Source organism: Petaurus breviceps, unplaced genomic scaffold (genome assembly GCF_028583685.1).
Source record: "Petaurus breviceps papuanus isolate PSGF00001 unplaced genomic scaffold, PetGlider_PUasm1.0 90847, whole genome shotgun sequence".
NCBI lineage: Eukaryota > Metazoa > Chordata > Mammalia > Diprotodontia > Petauridae > Petaurus > Petaurus breviceps.
Genome location: NW_027187360.1, coordinates 5,859,927 through 5,874,795, shown reverse-complemented (window position 1 = coordinate 5,874,795; position 14,869 = coordinate 5,859,927). Strand labels below are relative to the sequence as shown.

The 14,869-nt window shown below is 40.5% G+C and overlaps 1 protein-coding gene across 2 annotated transcripts in view; it reads left to right on the top strand.

The window, feature by feature from the left end:
• Positions 1–12,254: 12,254 nt before the first annotated feature.
• The window catches only part of NFATC2 (nuclear factor of activated T cells 2), a 226,649-nt gene continuing 224,034 nt past the window's right edge, over positions 12,255–14,869 (top strand). The window contains exon 1 of one of the 2 annotated variants that reach the window (XR_011165323.1): positions 12,255–12,834. The gene's annotated coding sequence lies outside the window, so the exon portion shown is untranslated. The remainder of the gene's footprint in view (positions 12,835–14,869) is intronic. The other variant, XM_069072423.1, reaches the window with a different exon arrangement.

Below are 14,869 nucleotides of genomic sequence, written 5' to 3'. Positions count from 1 at the left end.
GGAGGGAGCCAAGATAAATCTATAGAACTAGTGGGTGGAAAGTTTCTGGAGACTCTAAGCCACAATTTCCTCATCTTTTAAATGAGGAGTTTCGATCAGGTGTTCTGAATTGACATTCATTCATTCATTTATTCATAGTACTGCATAGTACATAGTACATTTATAGTACATAGTAAGCACTTAAATAAATGTTTTTCATTCATTCATTCAACACGTATTTACTTGTTATAAATTCCCTTACACAGGAGGTTAGCTGTGAAACCATGGACTCAATACTAATGCAGGCAATTTGCATGGTACTGTTATCTAAGAAAATACTCAGAAGAGATGGTTTCTGGGATTCCAAGATGAAAGAATATGGTGACATGTTAGGTCAGGTCCCAACCCACCTTTCTAACACTATTATAAGTTACTACGCTCCATGAAATCAAAGCAGCTTTCTTGTTGTTCCCAATCCATAGTGCTCTCCTCTGATCTTTGTGCCTTTTTCACACACTGGCTTTCCCCATGCTTGGAATGTACTTTCTCCTCACATCTGACTCTTAGAATACTTCAGAACTCAGCTAAAGTAACACCTTCTATCTACATGAGGCCTTTCCTAAGGATAGTGACCTCCTCCCACAATTACCTTGAATTTATTTTTGCTTATACTTACATATGTACATGCTGTCTTTGGATGAAAAAAAGTTTATGTGTGTAAGTGTGTTTGTGTGCATATATGTATGCATTTGTATATGTGTGTGTATATGTATGCATGCCTTCACACACACATATCTTTTCAACGAGGGCGATGATGGTTTCATTTTTGGTTTTGTATTCCCTAGCACCTGGCACATAATAAATGTTTTTTGGTTAATTGACTGCCTATGTGGAACATGTTTGATACACAGGTGAGTAAAACAGCAGAGTGCTCCAAAAAAAATAAAAATAAAAAGCCATCAAAGATGGGCATTCACTGGCACCAAACCGTGGGAATCTAATATCCTGCATGTCTTATCTTAGAGAATTAGTGAAACCTTTTAAATACAAACTAAAAGTTAATTCAATGGAACTTTCAAGCATAACTAATATGTCCCATGCAGTACTTCAAAGAAGAGAGTGTTAGAGCTGGCAGGCCTCCCTCGTGGGACCCAGCTTCCATCTGTGCCTCAGGCACCAGCAAGCTCTGGGCATCTGCGGATGGGTCCCTGCCTCGCCCTGGCTGCCAGCCCTCGTCTGTCCAGCCTGTCAGGGATCAGCAGCTGTAAATCTGTTTTGCTGCTTACTGGAGATCGTTCTGTTTCTTCTGAGCCTTCTCAGGTTTACCCAGACTGCCTGCTTATTAAATCTGTTTCAGCTTTCTACTCTCTGCTGTCTGCACTAAGCTCCTGGACTCAGAAATGGGTTTAACCTCTGGATACTCCTTTCTACTGTTTCCTGTTGGTTTGCAGGAATCTTTGGGACTTTGGAATGGACTTTGTCTTCTTGAATCGTCATTGGACCATAGATGCAGAGCTGGAAGGGACCTCAAAGACTGTGTAGTTTAACCCCCTCATTTTACAGGTGAGAAAACTGAAGGCTGTGTAAGTTAAGTTACATGTTTAAGGTTACACAGGTAAAAAGCATCAAAACCAGAATTTGAACCCAGATCCTCTGACTCTAGAACCAGGGTTTTCCCCACTGCATCATGCTGCCCCCTAGATTTCTTCTCAGTTTCCCTGAGAAATGGGTGTGTTGATCTCTAAGATCCATTGATCTTTTAATATTCTGATACATTAAAAATCTATATTTCAAAGTCCCTTTAAATTCTAACATTGTATGAAAAGGCTATGACTTAATAATAACTAGCATTTATATAGCTCTTTCATATTTATAAACTTTGCAAAAAAATTCTTTTTATCTTCACCAGGATCCTAGGAGGCAAATGCTATTATCCCCTTTCTACAGATGAAGAAACTGAGGCTGACAAATTAAGTGACTCATCCAGTGTCACAAAGTGTCCAAGACAGAATTCAAACTCAGTTCTTCCTGACTACAGAGTCAGCATTATATCCACGACAGCACCTAACTGTCTCTACAGGCATACCTTATTTTATTGTGCTTTACTTTATTGCACTTCACAGGTACTGAATTTTTTTTACAAATAAAAGGTTTGGGGCAACCCTGAGTCAAGCAAGTCTATTAGAACCATTTTTCTTTTTCTTTCTTTCTTTTTTTTTTTGGAGGGGGTCCCACAGCTAGTAAGTGTGTCAAGTGACTGAGGCTGGATTTGAACTCAGGTCCTCCTGATACCAGGACTGGTGCTTTATTCACTGTGCCACCTAGCTGCCCCTATTGGCACCATTTTTCCAAAATCATGTACTTATATCATATCTCTGTGTCACATTTTGGTAATTCTTGAAATATTTCAAACTTTTTCATTATTATTTTATGTTATGATGACCTGTGATCAAATGATCTTTGATGATATTATTGTAATTGTTTTGGGGCCCACATAAGATGGCAAACTTGACTGATAAATATTGTGTGTGTTCTGATGGCTTCGCCATTCCCCATCTCTCTCCTTCTTGTCGATGTGGCAAACTTCATCGTTGTCTTATTTTAAGAAATTGCCACAGCCACCCCAGCCTTTAACAACCACCACCCTGATTCGTCAACAGCCATCAACATCAAGACAAGGCCCTCCACCAGCAAAAAGATTATGACTTGCTGAAGGTTCAGATGATGGTTAATATTTCTTAGCAATAAAGTATTTTTTTAAATTAATGTGTATACATTTTTTAGACCTAATGCTATTGCACACTTAACAGACTACATAGTATAAACATCACTTTTATATATACCAGGAAACCAAAAAATTTGTGTGACTCGCTTTATTGCAATATTCACTTTATTGCAGTGGTCTGGAACTGAATCCTGCAATATCTCCAAGGTATGCCTCCTATATTAGAATCCTTTTTTTACACAATCAATCTTCTGTTTCTGTACCTGCTAGGTTTATGCTGCCTAGCAGGTTCCAGCTACTTAGATTGTAAATCCTGGTCTACCTTGTTCAATACTTTCCTTCCTCTTTACCTCTGTTCAAGTCATTCCCTATGCTGGAATCTCCCACCCCAAATCTTTATCTTTTAATAACTGCAAGGCCCAGCTATGCTCTCCATGGAGAATTCCCTAATCTCCTTATCTAGAAATGTTCCCTACCTCCTAGTATGAGATTCCCCTCTTATGGACCTATCCTGTTTTGGTCTGAATTATATATATCTATAAACATGTTTAATCACTCCCTATGAGACTGTAAGCTCTATGGGGATGGGGACCACATCTGGCTTATCTTGGTAGCTACTCAAGTGTTGATCCTGCCACCAGACCTAGTGAGTACTTAATAAATGGCTGTGCATGTTACCTATAAATCTGGAACTTGTTTTAGGGATGCTGTAAAATAAGTCAAGCAAAAGAAGGGTCTCACAGCTCAAAAAATAGGAATCTCTCTTTTGATCAGTCTAGGAATCTCCATCCAGGAGGAGTCAGGCATCCTAGCACTCTCCTGGAACCCTCACTACTCATTCTTTCTGAAGAACCAACTACTTGAAGATTACTTTTCTAAGATACTTGTGCACTGTTTCCCCCCCAAAAGATAAACAGCTAGTCCTACAAACCACAAGAGACTAAACAAACAATGCCATTGGTTTTCCAAAAATGATTCTAATGGGTACAATGAGAATTTGTATATGCCCAGGTATTGTCTTTCCGTTGGGCATTGTGAAATGGCACAGCTGATACTTTTTTTTAATATATTCTATTTCATAGAATGTCATAGCTGGACGAATATTGAGAGCAAAGGCCACTGAAATCAAGGGCAGAAAGAGATCTGAGAATATAGAATATAAAATATCAGAGCTGGATGGTTTCTGACATCATAGACCACAGAAATCAAGGGCAGAATGGAATAGTATGAGATAAAGCTGGGAAGGTAGGGTGGGCCCAAATTGGGGGACATCTTGAATGCCAGGGGTTGATGCTTTATTGGTAGGAAATAGGGAATCACTGATGGTTTTGAAGTAAGAGAGTGGTTTGATCAGAGTTGTGTATTTGGAATATTATGCTGGCATCAGTGTAATAAAGATGAACTGGAGAAAGGATGGCCCAAGGCTGGGAGCCCATATAATAGTCTAGTTGGAAGGGATGAAGACTTGGAAAAGGAGGAGTGGAGAAATGGGACATAGGTGAGAGATATCATGGAGGTAGAAACAATGGTTCTTGGCTGCTGATTAGAGTGGAGAAGGGAGTGGGCGAAAGAAGAAGCCAAAAATTTTGGAAGGTTTATAAGAGCTTTGTTGACTAGGGGCAGAGTGATATTAGGAGAAATAAAGAAGTTAGGAGGAGGAAAAAGGAGTACAGTTTTTGACCTTATGAATTTGAAAAGTGAGTGTAATATCAAGATGGAGATTTCCAGCAAACAGCTGAAAACGTGGCTCTGGAAACCTAGGAAGATATTGAATGGAAATACTTTATATAGAACTATTGTTAAAGTCATGGGAATAGATAAAATCACTAAGGGAGAGTGAATAGAGAAGAAAGAAGACAGAGGATAATGAGTCAAATCTCAGGGCAGTTAAATGAAAAACCTCTTTTCTTTTTTTAATTTTTATTTTTAGGAGGCAATAGGGGTTAAGTGACTTGCCCAGAGTCACACCACAAATATGTATCTGAGGCTGGATTTGAATTCAGGTCCTCCTTTAATCCAGGCCTGGTGTTCTATCCACTACTGCCAAGCTGCCCTGAAGCTGTTTAAATTCTATGTAGAAAGAAGTTGTTATTATTATTAATTATTGCTATCTTCAACAATATCATGTTTTTAAATTTACCTGTTGTCTATCATGATGTTTTCTGCATAACAGGTAGTTTAATACCTATTTGTTATATTATTGAATTACAAGAAAGCCTAAAATGCCCAAGATTTCATCCCAGACAGGAATTACCTCTGTATTATTCCTGACTATACCTGGCAGGTAGGCATATTGCCTCTGCTTAAAATATTTCTTGTGATGGGAACTTACTGCCTGATAAGTCAGTTCATTTTTTTAAAAAGAAAATATAAAAATTGGAACTCAAAACTTAAAAAAAATTAAATTTTTTATATATTTAAAAATAAATAAAAGAAAATATAGGAATGAGTCAATGGAAGAAAAGGTATTTGTGCCTTATTCACTTAAAAATAGAATATTGATCTGAAAGAATATAAGATCTTAAGCTACAAGAATTTGTTAAATGTTTACTACATGCTAGACATTGTACTAAGTTCTGGGGGTTACAAAAAAGGGTAAAAATAATCCATTCCCTCACAGAGCTCCCATCAGAGGTATGAGGAAACCAAGAGATCTTCTCATCTAACCAATCTCCTCATTCTACAGATGAGGAGATGAAGGCCCAGAGAAGGTGAGACTTGTTCAAAGTCACACGAGTAAGGTCTTGGAAAGATGAAAATTCAATCAATGTTTCCTTCTGCAGAGTTGCTTCCCTCCTGCCCAAAGAAGGAGAAATCAGTTCTGGCCAGTTGTGGCAGAGAAAGTTAAAAGCTTCTCTTGGTGTGTCAGCTCTCTTGTTTCTAGGAAAATCTTCCCCATCTCTGAGGGACTGAGGAATTTGTATGACTGCCTGTCATTCTCTTGTTTCACTCTAACTCACCCAGGCCATAAGGAGGGAAAACTCTCTCCGGAAAGTTGAAGTCAGCGGGGCAGTTTGCTCCAGTGGGGAACACAATGGTACTCTCCAAACGCCTTGGAAACCTCACAGTGTTGTCACATTCAGCTTTGTGGAATGCTGGGATTACTGAGGGGGCCCTGGCCAAAGCCGCCTCCTCAGAGGCTTTTGGGGATGGGGGGGGGGAGAGCAGGATTCAGCACTTTTAAGTTGGAAAAACTGGTGCTGGAGAATTATTTTCAGAACACTTGGTCATGTGAACTACCAAGAGTGGATTGGTAAGACTATTAAGGGAAAGACAATGTATTTTGAAATGATCAAGGCTAAGTCACTCTATGCCATAACCACTGAACTGGGCATACTTCCCTGCCTACAGTGCAACAATGAGGCAAAGCTTTCCACTCTCTGGACAAATAGGGAAACCCTCTGGTAATTACTCCCCCCACCAGTGCCAGATCTTCCCTTCTTTCCCCTTGTCCTTTTACCACCTAGTGCTGTGCTTTAGCCCAGGTTTCCCGAATCACTTCCTATTTCTGAGCCTCAATTTCTTCATCTGTAAAAGGGGATAATAACCCCTGCTTAGTCTCGGTCTCAGTCTCTGTAAAATGGACATATTAATACTTACGCACCTTATATTCACTTCCCACCCTTCCCCAACCAAATTGTAGCACAGATCAAATGACTTACAGTATGAGGTACTTTAATACTATACAATATTCTGTATAATATAATTATATATTATAATACAGTATAGTATATAATACTATACAATATAAATCTATAATTTATAGTTGTGCCATTTTTAGTAGCTTAATAATAATGAGAAAGCATGGTGGGGAAGTGGAAAGAGGATGGGATTGGAGTCAAGAGAGATTCAAGAGTTCAAATCCAACTTCTGATTGTATGTACCTGTATCTTATGAGCCCTATAACAAAACCCATTGGTATGGGACTCTCTCTTTATTGGTGGAAATAAAGGCCCTGGCCTACATAAGCGGTGGAAAAGAGTTGACAAGAGACACAGAGAGTCAGTTCCCAGGTTCCCCTTTTGGGACTGGTCAAGCTTAAGGTTTTTTTTTTTTAGTGTCAAACTGAATTAATTCCAGCTTTGAGAGAGAAGATGTAAGAGGTCAACCCAACTTCAGATTACTGAGGGAAAACACACTGGAAAGACATGTAAGAGGAGCAGGTGGTCTCTATCATGTCCCCATATCCACCTTGTTACTCTAGAGACTCTGCCGGAATTTTCCCCTTTAAGTGAGATCTAGGACAGTCTCTTGGTTGAGCTGAGTCATCTCATTCTCTAGGGGAGAGTGTCTTCACTCTGTATTGTCTAGTATATATTCTCCTATGTATACCTTCTCTATTTCTGTTTTGCTTTGATTTGGACAAAATTATTTCTTTCCTGTTTATTATGGAGCTGGAATTTTGTGGGAAAGATGTTAAACCTTGGATTAGAGGGCTTGGAATCCCTTTCCCTTACAAAATGATAAAGTAAATGGAAGTCATCTCAAACTCAATCATATTTCCTAGGAAAACAATATTTAAGGGAGCAGATAGATATACCTGCAGTCTCATACTCCCTCTCTCTTGAGTGCTGGTCTTCAGCCCCAACCTCCTGCTTTCCCTCCTAGAAGAAATGAAAGTCACCCTTGGAGAAGGATGGGGGGAAGAGACTAGAGAGGTGACCTTCAAGCCACACGCAATGGCAAGCCCTCTCCATTGATGATACAGATAAAGATCTCTCTCTCTGTCTCTCTCTCTGTCTCTCTGTCTCTGTCTCTGTCTCTGTCTCTCTCCTCCTCTCTCCCCCTGCCTCCCCCCTTTTTCTCTTTCTCTCTCTCTCCCTCCCTTTCCCCCATTCTTTTCCCCTTCTACTCCCCCATTGTCTGACTGCTGGTGAATCATTTAACTTGTCTGAATCTCAGTTTCCTCCTCTGTAAAATGGAGATAATAACATCTGTAGTATCTGCCTCATGAGTTTGTTGTAAGGAGAGTATTTAATAAACTTTAAAGTGCTACTGAACCAAGAACTATTATAAAATAATATGTAATAATAAAAGTACACAATTTTAATGCATATTATATAAAACATAAAAGTTCACATTTCTACAGTACTTTATAGTCTAGAAATAATTTTATCTACTATATTCTTGTGGCATAAGTAGATAGTATAGTTCCATTTTAAAGAGGCAGAAACTGAGGCACCAAGAGGTTTAGTGACTTGACCAAGCCCATATAACTCAAAAGTAGTCAAGACTTGTATTCAGGTCTTCTGGCTCTTGGTCCAATATTGTTTCTGTTGTTCTCTACTCCTGACTGTGGACTTTCTCTTTGGTGCCACATAAGCTTCCTGGTACTGGAAGTCCATTCCACCACTGTACTTCTCACCCTAGTAGACCTTGAGACCCTTCCTCTGATTGTCTGGTTCCTCCCAGAATCTCTATTTCAAGGAAAGTACCTAGGGCAGCCATGTCTTCTTTCTCCTCCTGGCTCCTAACTGTCTGCTCCACAAAATCCACCTTTTTAGCTTCCTTTTATGTGTTGGTTTTCTTCATTAGAATGTAAGCCCCTTGAGGGCTGGGACTACTTCTCTTTCTGCTTGTAATTGTATTCCCAGCACTTAGCGTGGTTCCTGGTACACAGCAAACACCTAATAAATGCTTATATCATGCTGCCTCCCATGTAACACACAGGAAAGTATGTATGGAGGGATTAGGAGGGCATTAAGAGTGGGGAAAGAGGAGCCCTCCTATCTGCCTTTGTTCCCTCCACTACTGGGGGAGGTATTCTTTTAGTCAACTCTACCATTTTAGTTCTTGGTTAACTTCTTACTCAGGGGTAAGAAAGTGAGTAGGTGGGATAGAAAGTCACTGGGATGCTTGTTTTCTTCGTAGCAGTCAGAGAGCTTTCTGAGACATGCCTCTGAGACATGGAAATTGAGCTTCTGGTGTAATTTCTTTTTTTAAATAAAAAAAAACCCTTAATTTAAAATTTTTTTTATTAATTTCATGTTAAACTTAAGAAATAAAATAAGTATTTCCATAACATAGTAGATTAGAAAAAAATGATTGTACATGAACCTACAAATCTATTATCTAGCCAAGATCAGAAGAAAAACAGAAAATTGTGAAAAAATTTCACAGATTCTCAGATAAAGGTCTCATATCTCAAATATATAAAGAATTTTGTCAAATCTATAAGAATAGGAGTCATTCACCAATGGATAAATGGACAAAAGATATGAATAGGCAGTTTTCCTATGAAAAATCAGGACAATTTATAGTCATATGACACTTCCTATCTGTGTGACCCTGGGCAAGTCATTTAACCCTGATTTCCTTGCCAAAAAAAATTAAAAAAAAAGAGAAATGCAAATTAAAACAACCTTGAGATATCATTTTACACCTATCAGATTGGCAATTTCTTCTAGAAACTTGGAGGAGTATCTTAGTCAAGAGAATTAAGGTGGGATAAAACTGATTCTTGACAGTATATAAATCCATCATGATGGAAGAGGCATAAAGCTACAAATACATGTATGTGCATGCATGCATAAGCAATATGGTGGAGATGAAAGAATGCTAGATTTGGATTTGAAAGAATGTTCAGAGATCTGGGTTCAAATCCTGTCTATGCTATTTTCTACCTATATGATCTTGGGCAAATGACTTCACTTTTCTGGGCCTCAGTTTCTGTACCTGAAAAATAAGGGGATTGTACAAGATAACCTCTGAGAGAGCTCTTAAATGCAAGATTATGTGATTCTATGATCCTTTAACCAAATGTAACTATACTTATCTCTTTGCCTCTGAACACCTCTGGCCCTTGTGATCTCATGTCACATAATGACAGAGCTATAAGAGACCTTAGAACATATAAAATAGAATGTCGGAGCAGAAAGGATATTGGAAAGCCTTTACTCCACTGTATTCATTTTACTGAGGGGGAAACTGAGTCCCAGAAAAGGAAAAGGAATCTGTACATGATCCTATGGCTAGTTAAAATGTCAGGGAAATGACTTGAACCTAGGTCCTCCAAGACCAAATCCATTGTTCTTTCCCCTTCTACTATCCGACCTTTGAAGTACATAGTTTAGGGCTTAATTTTAGTCCCCCCCCCACCTCCTTTTGCCACTCTTTCTGTGTGTTAGTGTTGTCTCCTCCGCTAAATCATGAGCTTTTTGAGTTTTATCAGACCTGAACAACACTGTCTAAAATGTCCATTTTCAAAGCTGTCCTCCCTCTGTGCCCGGCAGACATGGTACATACGCCTTACGCTTCTCTACATCCCTCACAAATGGGATGAAGCACATAGTAGCTACTCAATAAATATTTGTTTAGTTGGTTGATTGACATAACCACAAGGCAATTGATCTACCAATAAACTCGGAAGCATGGTTTTTGTTTTTTTGCCTTCCATATGAGTGGCTCATCTTTGGAATTTGAGACCTTTGTAAATAGAGAACTAATTTAAACCACCTCAACAAATATCAGACAAGAAGGAAGGAACACTCAAGGTGATTATTAGAATGACAGAAGAGACTAGATTTTCTTCATAAACCATCTTCTCTTTTCCTTCCTACCTCCTACAGTCTTTAAATATTAGTAGTATTGAATCAACTGTTTGGGACGGCATCTTTAATAGGAGTCTCACCGGAATTGTTTGAGTTTACTATTTATTAGGCTTATTAAAGCAAAGAGATCTAATATAAGGGTTCTCTAGTGAGTCACCTAGTCCACAGGCCCAGAATGCTTTGCAGTCTTCTTTTTTGCCATCCCCGCTCTTGCCACCTGGACTCCTACTATTTATTTTGATTCCATTTCTCTTTTTCCCCCCATTCATACATTGGCTCCTTCTTGTCCCAGCTGAGCGCCTCTATTTTTAGAGTCGTCGTGGATAATTTAGTGGGAGGAAGTTCCCCTGCTTTGCTGCAGCATCCCTAAAAAAGAGAGAGAGGGAGAGAGAGTAAAAAACAGTGGGTGGTTCAGTTCAAAAGGACAAAATATTTCTTGCCTGGCACTGGGAAAGGAAAGAAATTGTCTGAGGAACCAAAAATTTGCTAAACTGAGAAGTTTGAAAGCTGTATCACAGAAGGGCAAATTAGGTGACTCAGATGTGACTCCTAAGAGTCCAGCCCTGTAGTATAAATGTGCTTTTAAAGGGAAAAACTCTTAAGTGTGACCAAGAATGTATTCTATAAAGTGTGTCTAAGGCTGGTCTTGCTAAGTTCCCGAGTTTGGGGCACCTGGGAGGTGGAGTCTGGAACTCCACTGAAAGGTCAAAGGGTCAGAGTGGACCCAAGCCCACGAGATGCCCAGGAACAACTCTGACGAAGGAGGATTCCTTGAGAAGGAGCACTTGGGCTGATCAATCTACTGTCTCTGATTCCCTGGTGCCTGGGGTTTTGACTGAATTGAATTATGTAAGTCCTATTGCTAGAAGTTGGAAAGGCCACCCTCATGGGCTTGACAGCATCCAGAAGGGATGAGAGGAAAGTCAGGTGCAAGGACTTTTCCAGGTCCCATCCCAGTTGCTAGCCTGCAGGACAACAAACCCGAGAAGCCAAAATTCAGTTTGTGACAGCTCTGCAAGGCTATTGTGGGATGAGAAGTGGAAAATGGAAAGGTCTTGTGTGTGCCAGCCAGCTCTCAATGCCTCTTAAGTTCAAGCCTTTGCGAGAAAGTGGGAGATGAGTCACCCTTGGTTGCTACCCACAGTTTTATCAGACCTGGACAACACTGTCTAAAATGTCCATTTTCAAAGCTGTACTCCCTGTGTGCCCAGAAATTTCCCCCTTTCCATGCAGGTGAAGCACTTCCCAGATCTAAAGACCAAGGGGAAAAAATGGTTTGAAACTTCTCCCATATCCCCTCCGATGGACCTTCCCAGCCCTGTCCATATGGATCTCTATAGCTCTATGCATGAGGGGTCTGAATAATGGTCTTAGGTGGGACAGTGAAACCTGTCTGTCCGAACCTCCTGAAAAGTTCATGACATTCTTTTCCTGTTTGCACAGAGCATGTGTAAACACAAGCGTTGCTTGGTTTCCATGCCTCCTTGGCTATTTCATTATTGCTGGCGTCTCTGAGCATCACTGGAAACCTTGGATTTTCTAAATGAATCTAAAAATACTTTTTGAAAAATTTCGATGTTGGGGAGATGACACAATCCACCATTATTTATTTATTTTCTCTCGTTTTCCCAGGACTCACCACGCCTATAAAGTACTGGGGTGGGGGTGTGTGTGGGGAGGTTGTTGGCAATGTCAGGACAGCAGGGAAACCCCCTTTTTCAGTGGCAAAGGGGCACACAGTGGGCACTGCCTGAGTCTTTGGGGTTGACCCTTGGGGACTTCTCTGAAAGACTCTGACTGGGGAAATAAGGCCATTCTGCATTTGGGCAATGATTTATTCCAAGCAGCAGCCTGCAAAGGGCTAAGACAAGAAGGTGTCTGGTGAAAGACGTAGGAACAGAAGCTATCCAGCTTTCAGAGTCCTATAGCTCTACAAGTTTGCCTGGAGAGTACACTGCGCATATGCACACACATTGGGTCCCCCCTCCCTCCCCACTCCCCCTGTCTCCCCCTCCCTTTCAACATCATCCATATTTCTCCCTCTCTAACTTTCTGCCTAACAATTAAGTGCTTGTGCAGCTAGACTAAGGGAGCCACAGAGCCTGCCTTGGCTGGGAGCAGGGAGACGTCATGGATTCCTGAGTGTGAAGTTTGCAGGAAAACCCTTAGTTTAGGAGATGGAGTGGATCCAATGGTTTCCATGGCACTGGATAAACAGGAGGAAACAGTGAGGGAATCCCGTTATTTTACAGCATTCAAAGACTATAAACACTCAGCGCTGGGAAGGAAGTCGCCTTTCCCTCTCTAGTAACCCAGATCTCAGACTACAGAACTGACTTCATTGCATGAGGAGCTCAACTCAGTTCGGATCCTCCCGGGTTCCTCCTCAGCTTCCCAAGAGGAGAGCACAGGGCTCCCTCTCAACCAGCAGCCACTAGTTGAATATGGTTTAAAAGGAAGATTTCTACCCCCTCACTTTTGCTCCTGAATTTTTTTCCTGCTGAATCCAAATGCAGAGAGAGACTGCGTACAGATTGGTACACTTCCATCACCATCACATCATGAGGTCTATGGATCAAGGTAAAATTCTCACCATCTCTGTTTTGTCTTTTCCTTCCTGTCCCCTTTCTCCCACCACTCCTTTTACCTTCCCTTTCTCTCCTGAAGATTGCTTCTGTGACCTCTCCTCTAAGTTCTTGGGAGCATGTTTGGCTCCAACGCTACTTCCCTTATCTCATACTGCACAGGTAGAAGTGAGGAGGTAAGGTGGACAGACGGGAGAGCTTTTCTCTTGCTAAGCATGGGAGGGAAAATACAGGCTCAATTTAGACAATGTTCTATAGCGATGAAATGATAGAAAGCAACTCTCTCTTAGCAGCTCAGTTAGGAGGATTTTCCTCTATACAAAACATCATGAGGGATCTCTTGCTAGCGAACTGCTTGGCACTTAACCATTTCAGTACCAAGGATTTTTTTAAATCTATTTTTATATATTTTAAAGTTCAGGTAGCTCACAAGTTTTTCATTCTGTATTTTTCTGAAACAAATCCGGCTTGACATCCCAAATAGAACTTACTTTGAAGGTTGTTAGCCACTCTGGTAGTTTCAGCATCAGAGCATCTCAGGTGAATTCTGGCCATTGTTTTGATGTTTTGCATTAATATACACAGATATATAGGTATATTATATATTTATACACACTTATATGTTTACACACACATGCACATATGTATATATAAATGTATGTGTGTAAACATATGTGCACACATGTATGTTATATATGAATATGTACTCATGCATATGCATGTTATATATGCATATGTACATATGCATATATATTGCATGTGACTGCTGTTTTAAAGTGCAACGTACCATCACTTTGTTTGGAGAATTAATTATGGTTGCATTTCTATGTTTTTTCCCTTCAGCATTTGCCCCAATACCATACCATTTGGATCTGATGGACGAATTGGGTTTGCACTTTGTTCTGGCTCCAGTTTGTGAGAATGTGAGATAAAAATACTCCATCTGGTCTGGATTGTGTCAGGGTTTTAGCAATACAATCATAAATTGGGCTTTAAAAACTAGAAACCAGGGCAACCTGATCTCTTTTTCAGACAAGGGTTCCATGTACGGCATGGGGGCATTCCCGAGATGAAGAGATGGAAGAGTTAAGTGAAATCCATGGAGGAGGAGTTTGCTTCATGTCATAAAATCTGGGTTGAATGTAGTTTTTGTGCTCAGCATAGCCAATTGAGGTTCTCGGGGAAGAAATGACAATTTTAGTAAATAAAGCTGAGGTGCTTTTTCAGAAGCAGGATAAGGGTGAACGCCTCCTTGTTAGGTGAGCTAGGAATGTGGGGCAAGCCTGCTTTTATGCCAATTTTAGCTGACTTGGGCCATTTAGGACAGGGTTATGTCCAAAGGATCAGCATTTTTGCCAGTACCAGTCAAGCCTGTTCTCCCTTTTTCAGTGGCCAAAGAAATATGTCCTTAATATAGCATCAGTTATAAAACCAATGCTTCCAGATAGATGAGGTGACAGATCTGTTTAGGCGGGGAATTAACTTTACTGTCGTATATACTGGGGCTTAACATTTGATGATATGATGGGGCAGGACAAATGCCAAATCCAGCTCCCAGTCTGGGAGGAAAAAAAGAGCATCCTTTTTCTCCTGTGTGACCTAATAGGAGCTTCAAATTATATATGAGCTAAAACATAGCAAAGGGAAAAAAGCCTCTTGCTCTAGACTTAAGAGCTGGATCCTTGGCTAGGTTTTGATGTGTCCATTTCCTATCCCTTAACTTCATGGACATGTGCAGAAGGATCTGTGTGCGTGTGTGAGTGGGAAACAAGGGCACCACATTGTTCTGTGCAAACCACACTCCGCATGCCAAGCACAAATGTACACACATAGCACAATACCAGGCTGGATTCCACATCAAAGGGAGCTGAAATGGGATGTGTAAGGAGGGCAGCATCCTCCATGGCCGTCTCTATATTTGAGAAGCAGCCCAGGCCACCTTCATACTGGGTCATGGCAGCTATGTCAAGGGAGCTGCTGAACTGTGTGTGTGTGTGTGTGTGTGTGTGTGTGTGTGTGTGTGTGTGTGT